We start from the raw sequence: 27,005 nt of genomic DNA, 5'->3' as shown, positions 1-27,005 counted from the left end.
GATACTTCAAGATAATGGATCACTGCCCCAATCCATGTCTTACACTGTGAAATGCCATTCTTATATTAAACTGGAGTGTTTTTCTTTGAAGCTTTATGAGAGTGTAAAAAAAGCACCAAGAAGGCTATTTCAGAGAATACATTGTTAGCTACATAACTGACATTATATTAAATTTGTACATTTAATCAAAATGTGTATAAAATTGCTAAAACATAGAAAATAGCATATTTACTAGTATCCTTGAAAACATTAGTCATGAGGAAAATTTAACAATAGTGAAATTAACAAAATCTGATACTATAACAAATTAATTTCTCCATCTTAAAGATCAAATATGAAGAAATCTAGAATTCTTTTTTTTCTGAAATTAAGTGAAATATATATTCCTAATGTAGAATTTACAATACAAATAAAGCTACAGTAATGGGTCATTTGTAGTAATATGTGCAATACTGCCTATGACTTGGGAATTTAATGTTAACAATATTGTTTATTTACCAAAGTCTGTTAATAAATTACATTTTTTCATGAACATCTTTTTTCCTAATATATAATTCTTGGTTCTTCATAGCTCATTTTATTATATGCACAGAACTTTGCAATAAATACAATTAAATTTATCTAAAACAATCTATAATTTGGATTATTCACTAATTTTATAGGTCTTTTCTCCCTTCTGTATACTAAATTATTTAAGCTTTTTCGTGTAACTCTCAAAGATCTGTTCAAAGAACAGCATCATAATTTATTAAACCTGACCTTGTAATTCTCATAAGTTTTTAGAGGTAGAAAAAGGATAAACCATTACAATAAACAGGTCATTCATGGGAAATAAGGTCAAATTATTAGGAAAAGGCATATGTATATGTATATATGCATATACATACATATAAATATATATTTTACATCAACAAATAAATTTTAACCTAGTTTTTCAGGAGACAGTACTTAAGATAAATGACAAGGGAATTTTGTTTTCAGTATCTTAAAACTTTAGTTTTATCATGCCATAAAACTTATTGATATAACAGATATAAAACTATGACAGCCTCCTCCTCCTCCAAAAACAAACAAACAAAAAACCCAAAACAACATGCTTTTGAGGAGAATACATTTCTTGGAATCATTTCGTAAAAAAGGAAATTAAGGTTTAACAACTAACCATATTTTTATAATCATAAAGAACCTGTTGCTAATAAAGACATTAGCAACATAGTTCTAAAAATAACTAATCATTAGAGACTTTAATAAGTTTGTATGACCACAGTTCATGCTTAAACAATTGAAAATGAGTAATCAATTTAGAAGGAAAAAAAAGCTGAGTAGAAAAAAAGCGGATTAGAAAATAACTAGATTCTTGGTTTTCACATTAGGGAAGAGATAAACCTTTTAAAATCCTGAACCTGAATACATTTCTATGAATATTATACTTTTAGACAAACACAAAATCATTTTATGCAATTAGTTACTTTTAAAATAAAGACTAAATGCTAAAGGATAAACAATTAATCCTATTTATTGAGTAATGTAGAAATGTCACCTCTACCACCATTTCTTTAAGCATTCATGTTTCAATTCTCAAACATAAAGCAGGTTCGTGCTTAAATACTCTAATGTGTGTGGGATACAACCTATGTGTAAATATGCACACTTACACATTCATCTCAAAAGAAACATATTTTAAACCTTAGTTTCTAGGGCTCATTTTGGCTTTGATATACTATTTTCTCAGAAACAAATTCCTTAGCATCAGATTTAGAGATAGAAGGGACCTCAAACTAAATATAAGTATCAGTATATATATATATATATACACTGCTTCTTTATTACATCATGTTTCCGCAGATATAGCATCTCAAGTTAAAAGTTTTTAATGAACTTTTAAAAGTAGTTATATAAGTATTAACAATAACTCTTATTTGTAGAGTTCCAATCCTGCTTCAGATATTTACTAGCTGTGTAAGTCATTTAACTGCTGTCTACCTCAGTTTCCTCATGTGCTAAAGGGAGTTAATAATAGTACCTATCTCCCAGGGCTACTGGGAAGATCAAATGAATAACACATGTAAAGCCATTTGCTAACATTAAAGTGTTACATAAATGCTAGCTAATATTGCTGTTGTTATTAGCTAAATGGTTAAGTTAAAGGGGGAAAGTCTATTCTTATAAACTAACTTTTGTTAAGAAACTTTTGAAATGTTAACTGAGTTGTTTTGACATATTCAATACATGGATGAAAATTTCTTGTATGGTTCTAAAATTCCTTATCAATGAGTAAAACAATTTCTAGAAACTGCTTGTTAAAATATAACCTGTATAATGTCATATCAAACTACAGTCAAATACTTTTTACATATTTTCATATGCTAAACAAAATATGAATCAATGCTATAGACTTGTTAAAACAATATATTTATTTTAACATAAAGCTATGCCATGAAAGTAGGCACTGGTTAGTGACCCAAATGGTAATGCTAAGAGGACAATACAAAAAAATAATGAATATGTAATAAATACCTACTGCTGTAGTTTCTATGTATTTAATTACCATTGTGTTTCAGTGAGTGCTGTTGTCTGTATCCCTCTAGCTAACAAAGGGAGGATGTCCCATTGAACAGATTGGTTAATGCTCTGGGGCAACAGATGTCTACTGGAACTGCAGGAGACCAGCAACTGGTGGCCTGCCCATCTTCTGAAAACTTTCAATAGACTTATGCATATGTTCACACAATAGGGCATGTGGTAGAAATGAAAACCCCCTTTTAACTCTTTATGTCCTCTCTTTCCCTCCCAAATGATATATGAAAGTCTTTGAGCTTTTTCCCCCCACTCTTGAGAAGGTTCTTGAAGATACTGGTTCATGAAGAATTACTTTGGAGATTCTTCAACCTAATAGTTGAACTAATGAAGGGAAAAAACCCCCCTGCATATGAATACACACTAGAATGACTATTACAAAGTAGTTTTTGAAGTTACCAGGAAGTTCTAGAAGACAGGTTATTACCACCTGACACTATTTAAAGTCTACTAATTGAACCACCACCACAACAAAGTGCCAGTCTTGCCTAAATCATTACAGGTCCCTAGCCTGGACTCTTATAAATCATGAGGGGGAAAAGAATCTGAGAAATCTTATTAGAATTTGTATGACACCCGGAGATGATATGGAAACTTAAAAGAGTTATCAAAGTCTGTGCAAGATGGTCTTATTTTAAAATTCATAGCTTGTCATCAAAATATCCTTTAAAAGATTTACTAATTTGGATCATTTCTATCGATCACCTGCCACTTCTGAAGCACTGGAGAATATCATGTTATAAAGTGTAATATTCTAGAAAACATAATCCAAAATATATAAACTTGATATTTTAAAGGCATGCGGTTTGGGGCATTTTGTAGATTATGTGTGTATATTTGTGTACATATTATATATACACACACATATATATTTATATATAATATACACACATATAACAGATATATTATATATATATATATATATATATATATATATATATACATAACATACAGTATAAGAATGCAAACACTGGCATGAAAAATCTTTAGACTTTTCATTAGTAGTGCTTACAATTCTCTCCAGACTTCAAAATGATGTTCTCAAGAGTTAGTAAAGTTTAATTTAAAAGATAGTCAATAGTTCAAATACTCACGTTAGCAGGAAAACACAAAGACATTGGTTTCTGTATCAGCTTCAACAGTAACTCCTTAACCCAATTTTAGCTGCAGACTACCAGGCAGGCAAGAAGAACAATGAATGGTTGAACAGATGGAATGGCAATGTCTTTGCTTAACCTATTACTGAGTGGAATAGCAGCCAATCATAGGCCAGAAAGCTCACAATTAGTTGGCTAGGCAGATGCAAGGCAACCTCAGCACCCTGCGTCAGGTTTGTAGGTTTCTAAGATAAGCAAGTTGATGTCATTCTCAGGGTCTGCCCCGGGCAGCATGTGTATTAACGAGGGGTGTGCAGCAACAATAGACCATACAAAGAAGACTAGCAGGCAGCTGCTGTATGAGAGCCAGAGTCATTAGGGAGCAGGCTGCCAACAAGAAACACCTGGCTTGGGCAGACTTCAGCTTTCTCTCATTGTTTCTAATTCACGAAACAAAGAAAAGGAATTATTTTTTATAATAGTAAAAGTTGCTTGTTTCAAAAAAAAAGTTTCGACTATAATGTTATTAAAAACTTTTCACATCCATGGAAAGAAATAAAGGAAAACATGTATCACAAAAGCAATTTGCACTCCCTTTTCTTTAAAGACAAATAAATCAATAAATCACTGATACAATAAGACAAGTTGCTACCATAAAAAAGAGGTGCATATCATAATAAAATGTTTATTTTAGAAAAATGCTAATAAATCTGAAATGCCCTTTCTTGCCTAAAACCATGTTAAATAAATCTAATGCACAAAATATCTGATTCAATAAGATTAAGAAAGAATGGGGGGGAAATCCCAATCCACTAGAGACCAACTAAAGTGTGTATGTGAAATATTTGAAAACTATTTAAAGAGTGTTAAAATTCAGGACATCAAAATGACAAAACTATTTAAACTATTTAAAACATTACATTGCTTTCCTATTTCAAATAGCAATGTAAAATAATGTTAATAAGATTTATAAACTTTTAAAAGGGGGTTAAAACATATCTTTAACAGATGTTATATCACAATTTTATATAAAAGTGTTAACTCTACAAAAGATTTCACATTTCCTTAATCATATGCCAGATTCAATAGAATTTCACTCAGGAAATACAAATTGTCTTTATTAAAGGTAAAAAAACCCATAAAATCATTATTATTATTCTTTAAATGCTATAAGGTGCAAAAATAAGAAGCCTCTTGAGTGTGGAGACTGTTCATTAAAACATAGTTTTAAAGTTCACAAATTAATAATAACATATCCAATCTCTAGCAATTCTGGCAAGAATTCGCCCAGGAATTAAAAAAAATTATCAGCAACAGTACTGAAAAAATGCAGTAAGAATTCAAACATTACAACAAAATTCTCCAGAAAGGTTTTCTCTACAGAAAAACAAAACAATTCCTCTTGCTGCTTTTGTTCCAGTAGAGTGAATGTTCCTTGAAGGCAGGTTCTATTTTTTGTTTTTGTCTTTGTATGCACATAGCATGTGCTTAATAAATTCTTCTTAGAATGAATTGAACCAACACCAAAAAAAAAAAATTAAAAGAGAAAGAAAAAATAAGCAATCCCTATTCATTCTAATGTGAATTAAAGAGAGGAAGGTAAAAAGTCCTAAAATTTCCTGACAAGGGCTGGTTTATGGTCCAAGACTTTATACATTTTGATTTAAAAAATTTTTGTTCTATACATTACAAACTGAAGAAACAATTTTTAAAAGGTCAATCCTGGGGCAGCTAGGTGGCTCAGTGGATAAAGCACTGGCCCTGGATTCAGGAGGACCTGAGTTCAAATCAGGTCTCAGACATTTGACACTTACTAGCTGTGTGACCTTGGGCAAGTCACTTAACCCTCATTGCCCCACAAAAAACAAACAAAAAACCCCAAAAGTCAATCCTATTGAAAAAGGAAAAAATCAGTTCACTCCTAGGTTCATTTGCACTAGTACAAAAAATGCAGGCTAGTTTGGGACCCATCACAATATTTTTGTTGTAGCAGGAAAATAAATGCAATGAATTTTTCTTCTTTTATAAAAGGAGCTCCTGAACTGTTTCAAAATTTTCAATTACCTGAACCTAAAAAAAGCATTCATGATTTCTCATTTCCTAAACAATAGACACCAATCACTACTTCCAAAAAGAGGAGAAAAGCAAATCAGAATTTTGAGTTAGATTTAAGTATTATAATAGCTCAATTATTTATGGAGCTAACCCCCTCAAACCTCAAGAGTATGTTATAACACTGTTCTAAAATAGCTTAGTTAAAAATCAGTCGAAAAAGTCTTCTAAAATGCTTTAATGCCCTAAGTACTTCTAAAGGTCCTCTAATAAAGTCAACTAATTCCTATAAACAATAAAACTTTCAGTGGATTAAAAAACAGTAACTGCAAAGCACTGTGCTAAGGGGCAACCAGGTGGTGAGGTGGATAGAGGGCTGAACTGCCTAGGGTCAGGAAGACTCATCTTTCTGAGTTCAAATCTGGCCTCTGATACTTATTAGCTCTGTGATCCTGGGCAGATCTCTTAACCTTGTTTGCTTCAGTTCCTGCAAAATGAGCTGGAGAAGGAAATGACAAACCACTTTAGCATCTTCCCCCAAGAAAGCCCCAAATGGGGTCATGAGGGGTTGGAAACAACTGAAACGAACAACTGAAAACTGTGCTAAACATCTAGGTATACAAATAAAAAAGGCAGACAATCCTGCTCTCAAGGAGCTCACGTTCTCATGAGGGTGACAATATAGATGAAGTTTCTGCTGCAAATCAGATGGGGAATTCTCCTAGTCCTTAGGGGTTTGCAGCAGCAAAGCTGATGAGAATAATTGGAAATAGGTAAGACAGTCATGGAACTAATGAATTAATTCCACATCTACTTTCATAGAAATTTAAGATTTATAAAATTTCCATGACTACTTAAATTTTATTTTATTTTCAATTTAGCTAATGCTGTTTTTCAATTTCATGTCTTGCATAGGCCTATGAAGAGAAGAGGAGTTATGAAAGAAAACATTAGTCTTTTTTAGAGTTAACATTTCCAACCTAAAGATCAGGAACAATGAAGGGACCATTTTTAGGGCTGGCAAATTTAACTGTACTAAAATGTAATCTCCATGAGGAGAGAGACATTGTCTGATTTAAACCTTTTATTGCCTCAGGAGCTTGGTACAGTAGCACAATATGCATGTTTCAATCAAAGTTTGCTGAATTAATCAGTCTTACATATCAATAAGAATTTAAAGAGTTAAAATTTAGACAATATCATAAATCTATTTATGACAGTTGGGTTTAATGGCATCTATTCTTAATACAAAACATAAATTATAAGTGAGGTTAATATTTTGAATTGATTACATATGTACATTTATTTTTTGATATATTTATATATAAAAATCTTAAAGCGTGTGTGTCATTTAAAATACTCAAAAAAAGAAACTTCTTAGGAGCTGTCTACTTTCTTATTCAGTTTTCTTTTCACTTTTATGCACAGCTACTATAGTTACTACTTTAAAACTTTTAATTCAGAAGGAGGAGGAATCTTCTCACTAATTCCTGCCACTGTGAATACAAAGAAGGAGAGAAAGCTACCCAAGAGCCCAGCAGGAAGCCTGATCTTCAGCAGTGGATTAAGCTTCTTTGCAAAGAGCAAATAAAGGCAGTGATCTGAAAAAGCTAATCAGATCCTGCTGTGGTATTTAGACTACCTCAGTTGCTAGTATTGGATAACGTTAAGCATATTAAAGCATCTGGAGGAGAAACAGGGCAGTAGTCTGGTATACTGAGTCACACAGTCCTTGACCTTTTCTCACTGCAAGATGAATGACAACTGCAAGCAGCATCACCTTGTTACTATTATTGCAAGAAAAGTCTTAACGGATCCAATCTCTTTTAATGAAATAATAAAGATACTTATTTTAGAATATGATGATAATATATAGTCATGATGAGATCCAATTTTAGCATTATTCACAGAACTGCAGATACAATATAGGCTTATCTTATTTTTTTAAAGATATAATTAAACCATTAAATTTTTCATTATTTTTACAAGTAGAAAATTTCCCAAAGTTTATACATTTACAATGTGTATATTTGGTGGAAGGGAGGGAGAAAAGTAGAGAAAAATCAATGGAACTAACTTTTAATAATTTTTACTGTGCATATATATTATACAATAAGCTATATACAATATGCACAAGGTCATATCCCTAACCACTAACTCTGTATATTAATAAGGCAAGATGGATATCAAAATAACTATTATAAGTGAATTATCCTTCATATGATTTGCTTGAAAAATTTATCTAATTTTTAAACTACCTTCAAGTGATGCTAAGGATACAAGGTTCAACAGATTCCACTTAAAATGAAAAGATCACATAAATAGGGTAGGAGCTAAGAAAAAGAAGCATGTCCCTGATCCTTCCCCCAACTAAGCAGAACCTGATAAACACCATAAGTAAGGCACTGGCCCCTTCAATTCACACATTGCTTATTTTGATCCTTTTCTCCCATTCAAAGCACTTTCATCCTCCAGTTATGGTAGAAGTACAGAGTCTGAGAGCATACTGAAAATTCAACAGTGTGAGATTAAAATTGGATATTAGATCATAAATGTCCCCTACTTAACCTTTCCCTTAATTTATCTCCCAGACTAGTAAATGGAAGAAGCTTCTGGTTTTCTAGATAGAGCCTTTATTGTATGGTAGTCACAAGGTGATGTTGATTAGAAGGATAGGAAAGTAGAAATACAATACAAATCGTCTTAAGTCTAGGCTTAGTCTATATTCTGTATAAAACTCACCAAAACCCAAGGCCACTTTTGGGGAGAGAGACCGAGTCAAGCGCGTGCTGTTAACTGAGAGCCGGGCGGAGTCAAACTCCAGTCCGTGTCTGTCTGTGCAGGGCAGCCAGGAGACCAGCTGAGCAGGAAAAAGCTCCCACTTCCGTTCTCTCCTTGCCTTTTAAGCTCGCACCCTGGAAGTCAGAAGTCGAGTGCTCAGCAGGCAATGCTATTGGTCTCCTCCCCAAAAGGGTGGTCCTAAAAAACCCCCAAAACTGGCGTCTCTCCATTATCTAACCGACTGTTAAAACTTTTTACCACAACAGCATAGTGGCCTACAAGTATAGCCCATTCTAGATATACCCTCATAAAATGCACACTAGAAAAAAAACTTATATTAAAAATGAAACTTGTGTCATCTCCATTATAATTATGAATAATCATTATATTAATAACTGCTTATATCTTTCTTAAGAATTTGAGTTATTTTTTTAAATGAGTTATCAACATTTTATTAAATAATGTTCACGTGGAGAAAAAAGCATTTACATTAAAGTTTTAATAAGTACTCTAGACTTCCTACTGGGAACAAGAAGGGTAACAAAATCCTTAGAAACAATGTGGATCTCTTGCCACGTTTATGAAAGGGTATAATAGCATGAACAGACTATGCAGTGAACATGAACAAAGCTCTAGACACTTTTGCTACTAAACCTTCATCCACCAAGATGGCTAGCATAGCTATCTCCATCACTCACAATACTGAAATGCATAGGGAAAAGCCAATATAATATAACTATAATATAAGGAAATGGTTTATAAATGATATAGAAGAAAAATAAAGCCATTTTGATACAGAAATGATATAAAAGAAAAGAAAAAAGTAATTTCTTGTTCTCCCTAAGAGGATTTTGAAATGGTGTCTTAGATTATATTATTGAATATTAAATTTCCTGTATCATTTTGGATTTCAAATTGAATGAGCACAGAGCTAAGACATTACAAGACTAAGTCAAGGTTTAAAAAAAGGATTTTCAATAGAACACAATAGTAAGAACTAGAGTACATTAGAATGAATACAGAATCAGTATAAAGAAATCAGAATGGCTTAGAAAGCAAAATAATTTGAAATAGTCAAACAAAGAATAAATAAAAAGTCTGGGAAACTTTAAAAAGAGTCAAGGACAATGATCACCACAATATGAAAATACTGACAAAAGTTCATCTTTCATATTTATGAAAAAGGCCTCAATGTTGCCTATTTTCCTCCTAAACAAAGGTAAGATCAAATCTTATATTATCCCTTTCAGAAAATCACCCTTTCTATTTTTATAGAAATTATTTTCTTTCCTCCAAAACAGGTATTAGTTCCAGAAAGGCCATCACAAATAATTATAAGATGGGTCCTTATCCTCCAAACATTTTCTCTAGTATCCTTCTTAGCTTTCTGCAAGACACACATGTAGGCACTTAGGAGCTGTGATATTCAAATAATAGAATCACTGCACGTCCAAACTGGGTGAGATTTTGGAAATTACTTAATTCCACTACCATTTTTTTTTTTTTAGTGAGGCAATTGGGGTTAAGTGACTTGCCCAGGGCCACACAGCTAGTAAGTGTCTGAGGCCAGATTTGAACTCAGGTACTCCTGACTTCAGGGTTGGTGCTCTATCCACTGCGCCACCTAGCTGCCCCTCCACTACCGTTTTAATAGATGTGGTAACTGAGCCCAACGTAACTTGCCTAAGATTAATCAGCTAATGACGACAGAACTAGGGCTAGAACACTGGATTCTGGCTCCTCCTTATCCAGGGCTATTTCCAAATTGGCAACTACTCTAAGTATAACTTAAATGACAAAACTTGTACAAAAATTTCACAATTAAAAAAACAAACTTATCTGAAAAATTTCCCTAAATTATAACACATCTAATAATGTTGCCTATTACTAGACCTGTTATTCAAACATCTTTATCAGTGATCTAGGAGAGAATAAAACAGAACACTAAAGACATATAGAGAATGTATATTCTAATACATAATATATTCTTATGTATATTTTAATATATATTTGTATGTGTGTATTTATGTGCATATGTGTGTGTGTGTGTGTGTGTGTGTGTAAAATACTAATATAATTAGTACAGCTAAAAAAAATCCAGCAGGGTAACACAAAGATCCCCACAAAGTTTTTACCTAAAGAGAGAGGTAATAATAGAAGATTCCTTGTAGAAAAATCAATGTACTTAATACATATGGCATGTGTGTATGCCTTCCATTTTATAGGAAGAAATATGAAATAAAAGAAATAAAAGAACCCAGAGAATATATAAAGAAATCATTTAAGTTCCTTCACCCTTTCTCTAAAATCTGAAAATTACTGAATGGAAAGAAGTTAAGCAGAGTGTATATAATTATATTAAATTCTTCTAAGAGAGAATAATGAAATATTTGAGTTACCAACCTATCATTTATTTTACATAACTTAAGCAAATATTGTTATGTTATGAGGTCAGGAAATGGAAGACAATAATTAAGAAGATAAACATTTACATAAATTTATTTTAAAACCTTGGCTGGATTTCATCATTCCAAATTCAACTTAATAAAAGTTTATTATGTGTAATACACTATAAACATAGCTGCTCTTTTTGTGGTGGCAAGGAATTGAAAATTGAGGGGCTGCCCATCAATTGGGGAATGGCTGAACAAGTTGTGGTATATGAATGTAATGGAATTCTACTGTGCTGTAAGAAATGATGAGCAGGAAGAGTTCAGAGAAACCTGGAAGGACTTGCATGAACTGATGATGATTGCGATGAGCAGAACCAGAACAACATTGTACATAGTATCATCAACATTATGTGTTGATCAATGGTGATAGACTAGATTCTTCTCACCAATACAATGGTATAAGAAAGTTCCAAAGGACTCATGATGGAAAACGCTCTCCAAATCCAGAAAAAAAAAAAAGAAATGTGGAATATGGATGCAGACTGAACCATACTATTTCTTTTGTTTTTGGTGCTGTTGTTTTTCTATTTTGAGATTTTTCCTTAGTGCTCTGATTCTTTTTTCTTATAACATAACTAATGCAGAAATATGCTTGGTGTTATTATATATATATATATATATATATATATATATATATATATAACCTATATCAGATTACCTGCTGCCTAGGGGAGGGGGGAGGGAGGGAGAAAAATTTGAAATTGGAAATCTTATGAAAACAAATGTTGAAAGCTATCTCTACATGTAACTGGAAATAATAAATACTTTTATTTTTAAAAATACACTATAAACATAAGAAATAACCGAGTCCCAAGGAGTTTACAATGTAATAATGAGGATATGACATATATAAATGGTATGATTTAAAATACAATGTGATAAAGGCAAAGAAAAGATAATGATAAATTATTTTTTATTATTATTATTTATTTTAATTTTTTCTGGGGCAATAAGGGTTGAGTGACTTACGCAGGGTCACACAGCTAGTAAGTGTCAGGTGTTTGAGGCTGGATTTGAACTCAGGTCCTCCTGAATCCAGGGCTAGTGCTTTATCCACTGTGCCACCTAGCTGCCCCAATGGGAAATTATTCTTAAGAAATTTGAAAGAGACTACTTCCAGATAAGGGGAATCCAGAAAAGCTTCATGGAGATGTTGCCCAGGATGGGCCAATAAGAGAAAGGATTTAATAGGCAAGGTAGAGAGAATGTTTTTAAGATAATGGTAGATGGCAGAGAGCAGAGCAAAACTGAGAAATAGCTGGAATGTGGGCAGGCTGGGAGGGGCGTATGAAATTATGGCTAGAAAGGACGAAGTCAGATTATGAAGGGCCTTAAATACCAAGCTAAATAGTTTGTAATTTTCCTTTGTACAATAGTGAACCACTATTGGTTGTTATGAGGTAAGTGGCTTGGCCAGTCAAAATTCACTACAATATTTTTCATACAATCATCATTGTCATAGCCGAAAGGGAACTCAGATAACATTATTTCAGAGCTTTCCAAAACCATTGAAAACAATCTAGTAGTAATCCTCAAATTGAACAATAATCCTCTCTTATCATACAAGTGGTTATCCAGATTTTGCTTGATGACTTTCACTGAAAGGGAACTCATTAACTTCCACTTTAGCTAACTCTTATTTGTTAAAGTTTTTTTTTTAAATCCTGCCTAAATTTTCCCCTTTGGGCAACATTGCTTGTAAGTCTGCCCACTAAAGCCAGGTAGAACAAGTCTATTTGTTCCTCCATGTTATAGTTCTTCAAGTACCTAAAGGAGACTGTAATGTTGTAATATCCACCTTCTCCCGTCCCCCCCCCCAAAAAAAAAACCCCACCCCATCGTTCTTTTCTCCAGACTCTCTCCTTCTTGTTATGGATATTTTAATTTTATGAATGCAACTTAAATTAGAACTAGCTATCCTTGGATATCACATCACACTCGTATTAACCCCAGGGTCTTTTCCACATAACTGCTTTCTAGTTGCCTCCTATATCCTATACTTATAAAGTTGACCTTTTGAACACAAATGTGAGATTTCAGTCTATTAAATTTCATACTTTTAGTAGGTTCACTTCCCATGTTCTCCTTGTTTCCAATCTTTCTTCATTCCAATTCATCCTGCACACCACTACTACCACATGTAACTCCTGTATTCAAAAACTTTCAGTGGCTCCCCACTGAATATAGGACAAAATCCAAACTCAGAATTCCCTCCACAATCTGGTCCTTAAAATTCTGACTTTGGAGTTAGAAGACCTAGGTTCAAATATTGTCTATAATATTTAATGCCTATGTGACTTTGGGCACATCCTGGGTCTTTAGTTTCCAAATCTGCAAAATGGGAGTGTGGACTAGAAAGTCAATGAGATTCCTTTCAGATTTAGAACTATGATATTATGGGCCTAACAATTTTTTACTTCAGCCACACTGGTTTATTCACTCTACCTTACAGATATCTTAGCTTTTCCCACTTGTAAAAAAGCAGAAGTTTTAGCTGAATCACTTGAGAGTTGAGTGCATGCTACTGAGGTGGCTTTTGAAGGACCACCCTTTTGGGGAGGAGACCACAACAAATGGCAGTGTGCCTGCTGCTGCCCAGAGAGCTGCCCAAGCATGCCGTACTTCCGGGATGCCAACTTAAAACTGAGAGTGGAACGGAAGTTCTCTCTTACTCTGGCTTCTCAGCTTAGCAATGGCAGCACACGTGTCTGGTGATTGGCTCTGATTCTTGGCCTGGCAGGCAGTTTTGGGATTCGGTGAGTTTTATAATGGAATATAGACTAAACTTAGATCTAAGATTATTCATTTGTATTTCTACTTTCCTATTTCCCTAATCAGTATCACCTTTTTGTTGTCTAATTAATTCCCAAACAATAAAAGCTAATCCCTCACTGATTAAAGCTCAGAGGCTTCTTTTTCTTAGTGGTCTGGGAGATATATAAGGGAAAAGTTAAAGAGGGAGTTTAATGCTCGTATATCCAATTTTAAATCTCACACACTCAACTCTATGATCTTAGTTTGTGCTATGCTGGATTACCCTAACCAGAAGTGATCCTTCTCTGAAGTCCTGAGACCATTCATACCATTCATTTGGCAATATAGTACATATTCCCTTTTGATATCATTCCAATTACCATTTTGGACTTCTCATTTAAATATCCTTTGGAGGAACCAAACCATATCATATTGACATTCCTGTTGTAAACAAAACAAGAAGATATAAAGAAGTGGCAGCTAAATGGAAGGATGGCTGGCAGGTTCTTTTTAGAAAGGAAAATCAAATGGGCTTAGCAAATAGAGTTAGTTTCACAATCTGGCCAAAGGCAGTAAGAAATATAATTTCATAGGAACACCTGATTATCTTGCCTTATAGTCCCCAAAATTAAAAGAGGAATAATAACAGCTTGGTATAATCTTCTGCTTAATACTTGGTGATTTAAGTGCAAAAATAGGCTTAGGGAATGAAAGTGAAAAACATGTTGGAAAATATGGTTTGAGATTAAGAAATTAAAAAACTCAAAGGCATGGAGAAAAATTACACAGAAGCCTGATGCCTGAATATTATGAATACTTTGTGTAAGATGCAAGACATGGCAATCACTGAACAATGTCACAAAAAAGAAACTGAGTATATTTTAACAGGCAGGAAAAGAAACTATTTACTAATGTGGGAGTTGTTTCACAATGTTTTGAGTCCAGTTGAAACATCAGTTTTTACAAAGATCAAAATCAACACTAAATTAGAAGGATAAAGATGAAAAATATGGCATGCAATCATCACAGTTTCAATAGTCTCATTCAAGTAAGAAACTGATGCTAAAAATGAGAGCCAGGAAAAAAAGATAACAAACATCACCATTTCCTACAGAAATTTAACCTAAGTAAAGCAACTGCCACAATAAGGATACCAGAAGTCTAGAAATGGAACCAGGAAATATATCCATCCCACTGTGTTTATTTTTTGTGCCTTAATCAGCAAATACTTGATCTCCTTGCCAACCACACAGATAGAAATGGCAGCCAAAGACAATATAGATTTAGAATCCGTTACTTCACCAAATCCTATACACTTTATTGATGGTAAAGGTCTTCAGATGTTTGCAAATAACTGTGTTGATTGTATCAAGCCGGAAAATACTATAGTCAAATATTCAAATGAATCATAAGGCACTATTTCACCACAATCAGAAAATTTAGTGTATGTCCTTGGGTAATTAGTATTGTTCTCACACACAAAGTATCACACAATAACTTTAAAGAAACAGATTAAGTTTTAACGTTAACATAAACAGTTCTTCAAAGAGATGAATTCTAGACATTAAAATGAACTGTGTATACATTTTTAAAAATTGATATATTTTCTCAATTAAATGCAAAAACAATTTTGAACATGTTTTTTGAAATTGAGTTCCAAATTCTCTCCCTCCCTCTCCTACCCCCTCCTTGAGAAGGCAAGCAATTTGAAATAGATTATTATGTGTTTTTTAATTGACTTGTTGATACTTTTTCCCACCTATTCCTTCTTTTTTATCCATTATCTTAATGATATTATTTTATCTATCTTAATTTGTTCTTACTGGAAGAAATAGTAATCTATATCAATTCCAAACCAAAGAGAATAATAATTTTTTTTGGTGCCTACTACATGTAAAGCAGGCACTTCCTAAGCTTTTTTAACTAACAGTAATATGGATATAATAGTGACTGGGTAAGTAAGGTATACACAGTCAAGTGTCAGCTTTCTAGTCTAGTAATCTTTCCATAACTATCAGCAAATCATAACATAACTCTCCCCATTTCTCAACATTTCTAATGCAGGGGGATATAGTGGCATGACCAAACACTTCACTATAACGTGAAATGCATATTCCCAAATTGTAAAAGATAAGAGTCTGTGATAGAGGAACAGAAGGGGAAATCCAGTATCAAGATATCATTAAAATACTAGTTCTTCAAAGACAAATGGTAAACCAATGATGTCACCAATGATTCTGAGTAGGTAATGAAAATTGTTGAAAAATCATGACAATATCCTTCAAATAATTTTTCATTTGAGATTAATCAAAAGGAAGAAATAAGGGGTTTCCCTACCAAGTAGCATTTATTCCAATTGCCCACAGTTATCTTTTAATCACAATCTTTAAGAAAAACACCCAGGGGCAGCTAGGTGGCGCAGTGGATAGAGCACTGGCCCTGGAGTCAGGAGTACCTGAGTTCAAATCCGCCCTTAACACTTACTAGCTGTGTGACCCTGGGCAAGTCACTTAACCCCAATTGCCTCACTAAAAAAAAAAAAAAAACAAGAAAAACACCCAAATTGCACTGAAAAAAGACCACACCTAATTTATTGGGAGAAAACCAAAAATTGTCACAAAACTGAGAGAGATAGCTGATATACTAGAGGATAAAATGAGGATCTCAAAGATAATAGGAACAGAGACTAAAGCTGAGAATTCATTGATAGAAGGAATTCTTCAAAGAGGAAATTCCCACTAACAATGCAGGTTAGTACCTTTTAAACAACCTAGTCTTAGAAAGTCAAACAGTCATGTATAATGGCCTTCAAGTTTGGAAGCACAGTAAATTGGATGGCCAAAAAACTTAATGCAATAATAAATATATAGTGTCCAGAATAAGGAAGACAATAGTCTCATCGTAATCTTCTCTGTTCACAAAACATTTGTGTACTCTGGTGACATTTTAAGGCCAGGCATTGCTGAATTGAAGAGGAAGACAACCAGACTGTAAGAGGACTTGAAATAATACCATATGAACAGTTGGCTTAATAAACTAAGGCTTTATAGCCCAAAGAGAAGACTTGGGGGGGATATGAACATCCTCTTAAAATATCTTAAAGGTCTTCTTCATATGGATAAAAGATTTTACTTGCTAGAAGACTGAGACCCCATATGCTAAGAATAGAAGCCTTTCCTAGCAGTCTAATTATGTTTTTAATTATGGTATTAAATTTCTGTAACTATTTCAATACTTCCTTTTAAAAATTTTATTTTTCTAATATTTTTATATAAAAATCTAACATTTTCTTGTTGAAGGTCTTAAAGTTACCAAAAATATTCCATATTCCATTACAATTTTTCTCCTGTTCTTGGGATTTGGTATTTTAAAGGGTCTACGTTCCATTCTCTACTAAACTATATTTGAGAGGACATTAGTGATCAGTCATTTTAGTGCTCATTCTAAGTCTAGACTTTGGAGTAAAGTTGGGGCTGAGGAAAGAATCATTGCTCTTTTCCTCCTGTTTTTTTGCCCAAGGATTTCAGGTACAAAGCTCCCTTTGACAAAAGATTCAAGTGAATTGCTTTGCTTTCTGGCAACTTGGTAGCCCTTATTTTGACATCTGGTTAATTCAGAAATACAATGTATATGTAGTAGGAGAAAGGACTGTTGAAGCAGGAAGATATGGGTTTGAATCCTGCCTGTTGATGCTTATTAGTTATGTGATGATGGACAAGTAACTAAGTTTCTCAGAGCCTCAGTTTTTTTCATCTATAAGATAAAAGCAATAACTCCTACCTTATTGAGATGAGTTTAAAGTGCTTTGCAAACTCAGCTTTTAGGAATGTCAGCTATTATTATCTTCAACACATTTGACTTCTTGTCAGGCAACACTGGGTAGAACTACAATAGATGGAGGGAAGCAGATATCAGCTAAACATCAAGGAAGAACTTCATAATAATAATAATAATTATCCAACTATCAATGTGGCATCTGGGGATTCCACAAAAATAATAATATTCATTAAGTCCCTACTATATGCAAAATTAGCATCTAAGAGTCTCAGCATTCTTTGATATTTCCATGGATCTATAAATGGAAAAAAAAAACTACTAATAAGTAGTGACTATGGCAAAGCACTATGCTAAGTGCTGTGGATACAAATAAAAAAGCAAGGTTGTCCTTTCTCTCAAGAAACTTATTTTAAAAAAGGGGAAACAGCATTTGGAGACTCTTCACAGGACCTGCTTTCCTGGACTGGGGGCAGGTGTCAAGGGGTTGAGGGAGTAGTGTTATTTCACGGCTCTTAAATGAAGGGTCCTAGGAGGAGACTATGGTAGTAGTTATTATCTGCTCTGTCTGGCAAATGCTGCCTGGCTTTGGCAACCTTGTCTGATTTTGGGTAAAATATGGTTAGTGACTGGTATTGGTGGTCCCAGGAATGGTAGGTCCATCTCCAATGGGGTTGCTCCCAGGAATGATGGCTGTAGGGACTGGATTAGAAGCAGAGGCCAGTGACCTAGAAAGAGCAATGCTACTCCCAGGGCTCTTGGCACTGGATCCTAGGCTGCCTCTCCTGGGTCTGAAGTATCTGTGGTTTCAATCTGAGTATTCACTCCAAAGATACAGATTACAACCAACTGACATTTTCTTATCCTAGGTGACTCTTGTCTCAGCAGGGAACCCACCCAATGTGATGAGGGCCTTCCTCAAAATATGCTGAAATTGCATAGATACACCATGGAACACTGGTTATCTTTCACTCCAGCTATATCTACCTCTTCCTTCCATTTAATCTCTGTGATTTCTTACATAATATGCTGGTAATAGGTTACAACTTGTTCATGCCCATTGTGCCCCTCACCACTGCCCTTTCTATGCAGACAGCTTTAATTCTTTTTTTTTTTTTTTGGCAGGGTAATGCAGGTTAAGTGACTTGCCCAGGGTCACACAGCTAGTAAGTGTCAAGTGTCTGAGGCCAGATATGAACTCAGGTCCTCTTGAATCCAGGGCTGGTGCTTTATCCACTGTACCACCTAGCTGCCCCCAGCTTTAATTCTTTATAAACTGGCATATTCTATTATGCAGTCATATAGCATCCCTGGACAAATACTGATGTCAGAAAGAAGTTTTTGCTTTGGAGAGAAGCTTGGAGTCATTAAAAGCAATGCATAATTCCCAAAGGCAAATGGGCTCATTCCATCCCTCCTGTTCAATTCTGGGTCCAGCTATACATTTATATTGATCTGTTCATACAACTATATACATCACAGCCTGGAGAATAGGCATTCTTTATCCATTTAGTTTTTTTCCCCTTTGTACATAGCTAAGCTAAATGCTAAGTGAATATGGAACTTATTTAGAAGACTCAGTAATGTTCTAGGGATTGATTCAATCAGAGCAATTCTTCAAATTCATCACTCCTTACTGAGCAGAAAATTCTATTTACATTCATACATCATCATTTGTTCAGCCTTTCCTCAATCTTTGAGGACATTTTCCCCACATTTTTTGTTATTATAAGTAATTCTATGAATAATTCTATATATATACTTTTTTCTTACCATCAATAGCATCCTTGGGATATAGTCACAGAAGTAGAAATTTCCAAGTCAAAAAGGTATGAAAAATTTAATAACTTTTTTGCATAATTTCAAATTGTTTTCCAGAACAGTTGAATCATTTCACAGTTGTAATGCTGGTGGACTAGCATGTTCATATTCCCTATTTAATTATCATCTCTATGCTGATGATTCTCAAATCTACCTATCCTGCACCAAACTCTCTACTGACCTCTAATCTTACAGTTCAAGATATATATGAAAGTCACTTGGAGATGCATGTTCAGTGGACATCTTAAACTCAGTATATTAAAAATGGAACTCATTATCTTTTCCCCTCCTACATTCCCTGTACTACAGAAGGCAACACCATCCCCCTAGTCCCTCAGGTTCACAATCTAGGTAGCATCCTCAACTCCTCACCATCTCTCATATCCAATCTATTGTCAAGGCCTGTCAATTTCATCTTTGCAACATCTCTCAAATATTCTCCAGCAATTTTCTCTGGTTGTCCGACATGCCTAGAATGTTCTAGCTCTTCATCTCTACCTAATGGCTTCCTTTAAGTCCTAACTAAAATCCTGTTTTCTAAAAGAAGTCTTTTCCAATCCTTCTTAATTCTAGTGCTTTTCCTTTCTTAATTATTTCCTATTTATCCTGTATATAGCTTATTTATATATTTTTTCTTGCTTGTCTCCTCCATTGTAAGTTTCTTGAGGTCAGGTACATCTTTCACCTCTTTTTGTATTCCCAGTGCTCAGCACGGTGCCTGACACATAGTATGTGCTTAATAAATCTTTATGATGAATTGATTGTAGGTACTTCCAATGAGGAGGATTTATTGTCATTTCTGCTAAGTTTCCAGGTGAGAAGTGATACTTCTGGCCCATCCAAATTTTCATTTTATCAGAATAATTGTGAATCTTTTGTCAAGTAGTTATTGAGTTATTGCTTTTCAATTGCTTATAGGATAAAATACAAATTTCTCAGTCTGACATTTAAAGGTAACTTACAATCTGGCCCTAACCTGCCTTTCTAGGCTTTTTTTTCATGTTATTCTGCTTCAAACACTTTGTTTCAGCTAAGATGGCCTTGTAGTTATTTGCCAACTCAGAATCCCCATTACTGATCTGTTTTCTTGTTGTCCACATCTGTAATAGTCTGTCTTTACCACAAGCTTTTAATATTCTTAAGCCCTAAAGAGGTTCACATAACAGGGCACCTCAAATCCGAGGCCTTGCCTAACAGATGTTAAAGATAAATCGATGAGAGACTTTTTACTTGTCTATCTATATGCATGTTAGTAAAATGTAAGCACTATAAGAGAGGGAAGTGTTTCATTTTAGTATTTGTATTCCCAGAAGGCTGGTCACTTGATAATTAATTATTTAGGCACAGCAATTCAGGAATGTGAAAATCCAAAATCACCTTCAGTCTCACAAGCCTTCTTTAGTAGTAGGAAAAGGGTACTGAGAATTTCAATTTTTAGATACAAACATTAACTTAATTGTTTCTACTCTAAATAAGGGATTCTGGTCCAATAACCAACAGGTAAACATATTACTGAATGAATGGAGTGATACAATCTTGACATTCCCCTGGCACACAGTAGGAACTAAATACTAGAATAGTCCCTCCTAAATAACTTCAAATTTCAGACTATCAGAATTGGAAATTCATCTAGTTCACCATATCTCCAAATATCTTTATTCTAAAGTCTTAAGAAGAGAAAAACAAGTGGGGAGTCTAGATTTCTGTCCTAAAACATAGAAGATTGAGAATACTAAAGTTCATAATCTCACATTCCTAAAACAGACAATGAATGGAAAATAACTCTTACCCCAACTTTCATCAATGCTTAAAGAAGCAAATGCAAGGAAGAACAGATGTAGAAGAAGAACCCAGAGCAACAGCATGGGACAAACCATTGAGATGATCAAAAAGATAATTTCATAGATAATGTATCTGGAGCAGGAAGAGTCATCAGATCTATTGAGTAGCATGTCAAAATAAAAAGCCAAAACCCTCTGCAGGGTACTTTGAATTTGGACTTTTCAAAAATTATTCATGAAAAAAGGTAAGGTGCTAGAAGATCCCAAAGCTTTACCACAGAAAAAAGGATTGGTTCTGGAGTCAGAAAGCAAATCCTACCTTTGATACCTACTAGCTGTGCGGCCTTGGGGGAGTTGGCTCACCTCTCTGGGCCTCAAGTGCCTGAGTTACAAATTAAGAGGGTTGGATAAGCTGTCCTCTAGGTCCCTTCTAGCTCTAGATCTATGGTACTTTAACTTTTACAATCTGAAACTTCAAAGTCAAAGCACATAATGAAATCATGTAAGAGGCCTGAATGGGAGCAATAGGGAGATTCAAGGTGTATCATCACATTTTACCTCAGCTTTATATTCCCTCAATCAACTCCCATATGTGGAAACTACAAAGCTGGGTCTATGTTACTCTAGCCCAAACTGTCCACTGAACCTATCCCCCAAGTTTTTTTTCTTACCTTAAACTTTTTATGTAAGAGAAACCTAGCTAAAATAAGTATCAAAGAAAAATATTAAAGGAAAAAAAGGGGGGGGGAATTTTTTTTTAAAGTAGCATATCTAAATCTTTAATAGATCCTATTATCTCTATGATAAAATATAAATTCCTTCACTTAACATTTAAAGCCCTTTAGCTCCAAAATATCTTTCCAGACTAATTTCAAATTACTCCCCTGCCCTCAACCTACAATGTACAAGTTCTAGCAAAACTAGCCTACCTGAAGTGCCCCAATCCATGACATTCCACCCCCATCTCTAGGCTTTTGAATAGGTTATCTCTCATGCCTAGAAGGCACTTCTTCCTCAGTCAGTATTTGTCAAGCTGCAGGAAGGGAAAGTTATACCTCAACTGGAACTCAAATTGCTTAGCATCATGTGATATCATTGTACTCTATCTAAGACATGAGTACCATGATAGAAAGGCAATGGCTGTATTTGCATCCTACTAGGTTGTTATAGGCTCCTCTTGAAGCATGTTTGAAGAACAAAGGAACAGAATGGATACTGAGTGGCTTCAAGCCCAGCTGCTTGCTCATGTCCTTTGTTTTGGGGGTGAATTTAGCCATTGAAACTTGCAAAAAAAAAGTTTCCCTGGCAAATAAAAGTAGTTTGAAGGAAGAAATGGAATTTTCCTTAGAGGGAAAAATATAGGAAGAGAAGAAAACATAGTAGTAAAGGAAACAATGGATTTTCTTCTTGGAATATAAGCCTAACTTCTTTCAGTTTTGAAAAGCCAATAGCAGTGCTAAAAAATTCTTAAAGAATAGACAGGATTGGAAAAACTTAGGAACTGTGCAAATCTTAGAAACTCTAATTCAATTTTTTTAAGAAACTGATTATCCCCCAAGGAATAATCTCAAAACAATGAATTAAAATACTCATTACATGGTGAATTTTCTCCTAGCAAAGAAGATATATCTCTATATATCTATGTATGTATATATTACATGTATGCACAATATATAAAATATATATACACATAATGCATGCACAAAAATATGTTTACTGAATGGTTAGAAAGAAAACATAAAATAAGTAAATTCTTTCCCAAAACAACTGTTACATGACAAAGAAAAGCTATTAAGATAATCTATATGGTGGCTTCTTTTAGTTCAGTGATTTTATGACCTTAATTTTTTTCTTGTGAACTTTAAAGTGCCTTTCTATTAAGTGATCAGATTGTTTAAATGATCTAATGTTGTTTAAAAACCTGGAAGGACAAAAGGGTAAACCCTCTACTTATTTAAGTGATCCCATTCCATCCAGTCTCCTCCAATAGACTACCTCCTCTATTATCTCCAATCCTAGTCCTCTGACTCAAACAGGAGAGTAGGATGATCCAAATATATAAAACCAAATCAACTGAATATAGTGTATAAACTACTTAATTACTGATGCTCCAAAGAAACATTTTCTTTGACCTAATAAAAGTAATTGGTTTTCTACACTGCATTAATTCAAACAGTGACTACTTCTTGCTTCTTTCTTTCCTAAATAAACATTTGTTAAGGATCTAATATATGAAACAAACTGATAGAAAAATAAGAAAAATGTATTAAGAAAAATAAGTCAGAATCTCTGTCATAAAACATTTTATAACTTAGGAAACATGGTCAAGGAGAGGTATAACCAAGTGCTAGAAACAAAGGTGCATCCTCTACCTCAGGTCCCTCAGACCAATACTTTCCAAGTTTGTATCTATTATAAAAGTCTCATTTGGTATGTGACTAAACTTTTTATATATTTTTCCATTCATAAATTTATTGACATTGAATTAAAGAATCAGGCAATCCTGGTTCTGCTGCCAACTAGCTCTGTAACCTTGGTCAAGTTAAACACCTATGGCCATTTGTTTCTTTATCTATTAAAATAAAGAGATTGGCCTACATAATTTCTAAGGTCTCTTACAGATCAAAATCATATTATCACCTTTTATAAATAGCAATTTTTTATTCATTATACATGCTCAATAAACCTATTATTCCTACTATGCAAATATGCCTGGTTCCAATTCCATCTGTCTAGTATAAATCTTACACATGTGCTCTCTCTAACCTTCAAAAAAATGCAGGTTTTCCTCCAGTTTCCACAGTGCCATCTTTTGGCCATGACAATTATCACACAACTAAGTCAAATTTGGTATGTTTCTTATGTCCTTCTTTGAAAAACTGGAGTATAAGCATACTACAGAATCACTTATTAAAAATAGGTCTAAAATCAGTCAGCTTTCCTTGATATGCCCAGCATAGTATTATGTATTGTAATAATGAAAAAAGAGGAGGCCTTAGGTCAATTTGGTTAAAAACTGGGCTATTACTACCCACCCCCAATCTTATCCTGATTATCATCCTCAAGTCTCCCACCATTCTCCATCTCTTTCAGTCTTCAATTGTTTGGCTCCTCGGGACTTTAGAGAAGCAAGGAGGAAAAAGGGAAGAACAATTTTACCAATGGCAGAGTTTTTTTCAGTGGCGTACTAGGTAACCACTAAGAACATGAGCGACACTGCTAAGCAGAAGTCTCTTTTCTTGATCTCCCTTTAGAAATCCCTCTTCCACTTCATAGAGTGGTAGAAGAACAATGACTGGCTCAAGAATCAAATGACCTCTTTTCAAACCCATCACCACACTAACCCTAGCTATAAAACTAGGACTGGTGACCTTCTAATTCTGAGTCCCCAAAGTAACACAAAGAATCCCCCTCCTCTCAGGCATAATTCTGTTAATTTGACAAAAAATTGCTCCCACATAAAATTATAGACCAAATTTTACCCTCACTAGACATAAAACTCCTCACCGTGTTAGCCATCATGTCAACAATCCTGGGGGGCTGAGGAGGACTAAACCAAACACATCCCTGAAAAATCTTGGCCTGCTCATCCATTGTTCACATAGGATGAATGACAATCATTGTCTTAATTAGCCCCACAATAAGCCTTATCACTCAGTCAGACAGTTATTACAGATGCACACGAATGAGGGTAATATCACATTCTCCCTGGCCTCTGAGGTTCCTTACAGGTCTATATCATGACCCTATGTCACTTTCTTTTTCTCTAGTAACTCAATACTCATTTACAGCCTCTGGTTCTCTATTATCACACTCTGTACTGCTCTGCAGATCCAAAATTGTTCATCTATCACCTCAATCCCAATCAAAATTCCCATTCTAGTCAATTAGGCAATGATTTGATTAAAGTAATTTACACTAAGATAAATCCTAGGTGGTACAGTGGATAGAGGACCTGAGTTCAAATCCAGCCTCAGATAGTTATTAGCTGTAAGATCCTAGGCAAGTCACTTCACCCTGTTTGACTCAGTTCCTCATCTGTAAAATGAGCTGGAGAAGGAAATGGCAAACCACTCCAGTATTCTTGCCAAGAAAACCCCAAATGGGAGTCAGACATGACTGAAATGACTCAACAACAAAATTTCAAAGCAATCTGTAAACCCAAATCAATGTCTTATTTTAAGAATTATAGACTTTGGAACTGAAAAGAATTTCTGAAATTATCTTGCCCAATTTCCTTACTTTACAGATGAGAAACTGAAGCCCTGATTGCTTAAGCGGGATTTTCGAGCAGAGGCAGGGGGCTTTAAATGTTCTTTTCCATCTTTGACATGGAGTCTGGCTATAAAGGGAGTCTGTGGCATCAACAATGTAGATGTATGCCATCCACTTGATTCCATGGTCATCCTAATCTTTGATACCACTGAACTATACAAAAATATTTACAGAGCAGCTCTTTTTGTTGTAGCATATAACTCAATTAAGGAAGGGCTGAACAAATGATGGTACATTATTTGAATTGAGCTGTAAAGAAATTATGAAAGGGGTTGTTTTAGAGAAACCTAGGAAGATTTGCTTGAACTGATAGTGAAGTATGTAGAACCAGGAGAACAATTTATCCAGTAAAAATAATATTGTAAATAAAAACACTTAGTAAGACTTAAGAATTATGAACAATGCAATTACCAAAGATGATTACTGAGGATGATGAAGGATGTTACCCACATCCTGACAGAAGGCTTTACTTAAGGTACAGAATGAAGCATGCAGTTTTGGTTATGTCAACTGTGTGGATTTCTCTTTTTAGAATATGTTTACTTGTTACAAAGATTGTGGTTTTCTTTTGGGGAGGGCTTAGAGCTAATAATAGTGCTGCCAAAACAAAAAAGGAAAGAAAGCATCATTTAAGCAATTTTTTAAAAGCACAGAAGCAGACAAACACGTACAGAAGGAAACAGGAAAAAGGAAAGCTTTTAAAGTAAATGTTAAATTTCTTGCTTGTTTGAACAAGCAAGTTCTATATAACAGAAATTCAAGGTTTCACATAAATTTTTTTTCCTATTGTTATTTCTTTGTGTTCATTAATTTAAGAATAAAAATATTTTTTTAAGTGAAGATTTAATTCCCCACATACCCATCTTACCCCTTTTTAGTCATAAACTAACAAAAATAATAAATCACTGTATTGGGAAGCAGCCTCATTTGGCAGAATCAGTCACTATAAATGATATGAAATTATACTATTCCATGATATACTGAACTTCTATATTAATCATTTTTTAAAAGTAAAATGTTTCTTAGGGAGAAATGTAGGATCCTCCCATTTATGTTATTATATCTTCTGAGAAAAAAGGTCACAAAACTATTATGGAGTAATGGCACAGTTGTGCATTATGTGTGAAAAGATTGTACATATTAGAATTATAAGCTAAAATCAGTATATAATTCCTTTTATGCAAATCCATTTACAAATACTTTTGCATATTTGTCCTATCATGTTTAGAAGGCTCTTTTTACTTCTAATTAGTATAGCACATCAAAAAGATAATTTATAAAAAAACATACTTAAGATATTTAATACTTATGTTAACAAGGTAGTAGACATTTAATTAAGGCTTCAGAATTATTATAATTATATAAACCTTTACTGTGCTTGACATGAGGGACCACCTCCTCCTTTTTAATTTTTTTTTTTACTAGACTGGGTCTCCCTACCTTGGCCAGGTTGGAAATGCAGGGGCCACTCAGAGTGGATCCCACTCTTATCAGCAAGAGAGTTTTGATTTGCTTCATTTTTTTTTCTTTTCTTCTTTTTTTTTTTTGGGGGGGGGCAGGGCAATAGGGGTTAAGTGACTTGCCCAGGGTCACACAGCTAGTAAGTGTCATGTGTCTGAGGCCAGATTTGAACTCAGGTA

At 34.2% G+C, this 27,005-nt stretch overlaps 1 protein-coding gene across 4 annotated transcripts in view; it reads right to left on the bottom strand.

Moving 5' to 3' along the window:
* ZC3H12C (zinc finger CCCH-type containing 12C) overlaps positions 1–27,005 on the bottom strand; it is a 91,058-nt gene that overhangs the window by 39,021 nt on the left and 25,032 nt on the right. For 2 of the 4 annotated variants that reach the window (XM_043995197.1, XM_043995198.1), the window contains exon 2: positions 17,495–17,599. The exons of the other annotated variants lie outside the window; for them this stretch is intronic. The gene's annotated coding sequence lies outside the window, so the exon portion shown is untranslated. The remainder of the gene's footprint in view (positions 1–17,494; positions 17,600–27,005) is intronic. 4 annotated transcript variants of the gene reach the window in all.

Source organism: Dromiciops gliroides, chromosome 3 (assembly GCF_019393635.1).
Source record: "Dromiciops gliroides isolate mDroGli1 chromosome 3, mDroGli1.pri, whole genome shotgun sequence".
Lineage (NCBI taxonomy): Eukaryota > Metazoa > Chordata > Mammalia > Microbiotheria > Microbiotheriidae > Dromiciops > Dromiciops gliroides.
Note: the sequence above shows the minus strand (reverse complement) of the source record. Positions and strands in the feature narration are given on the sequence as shown.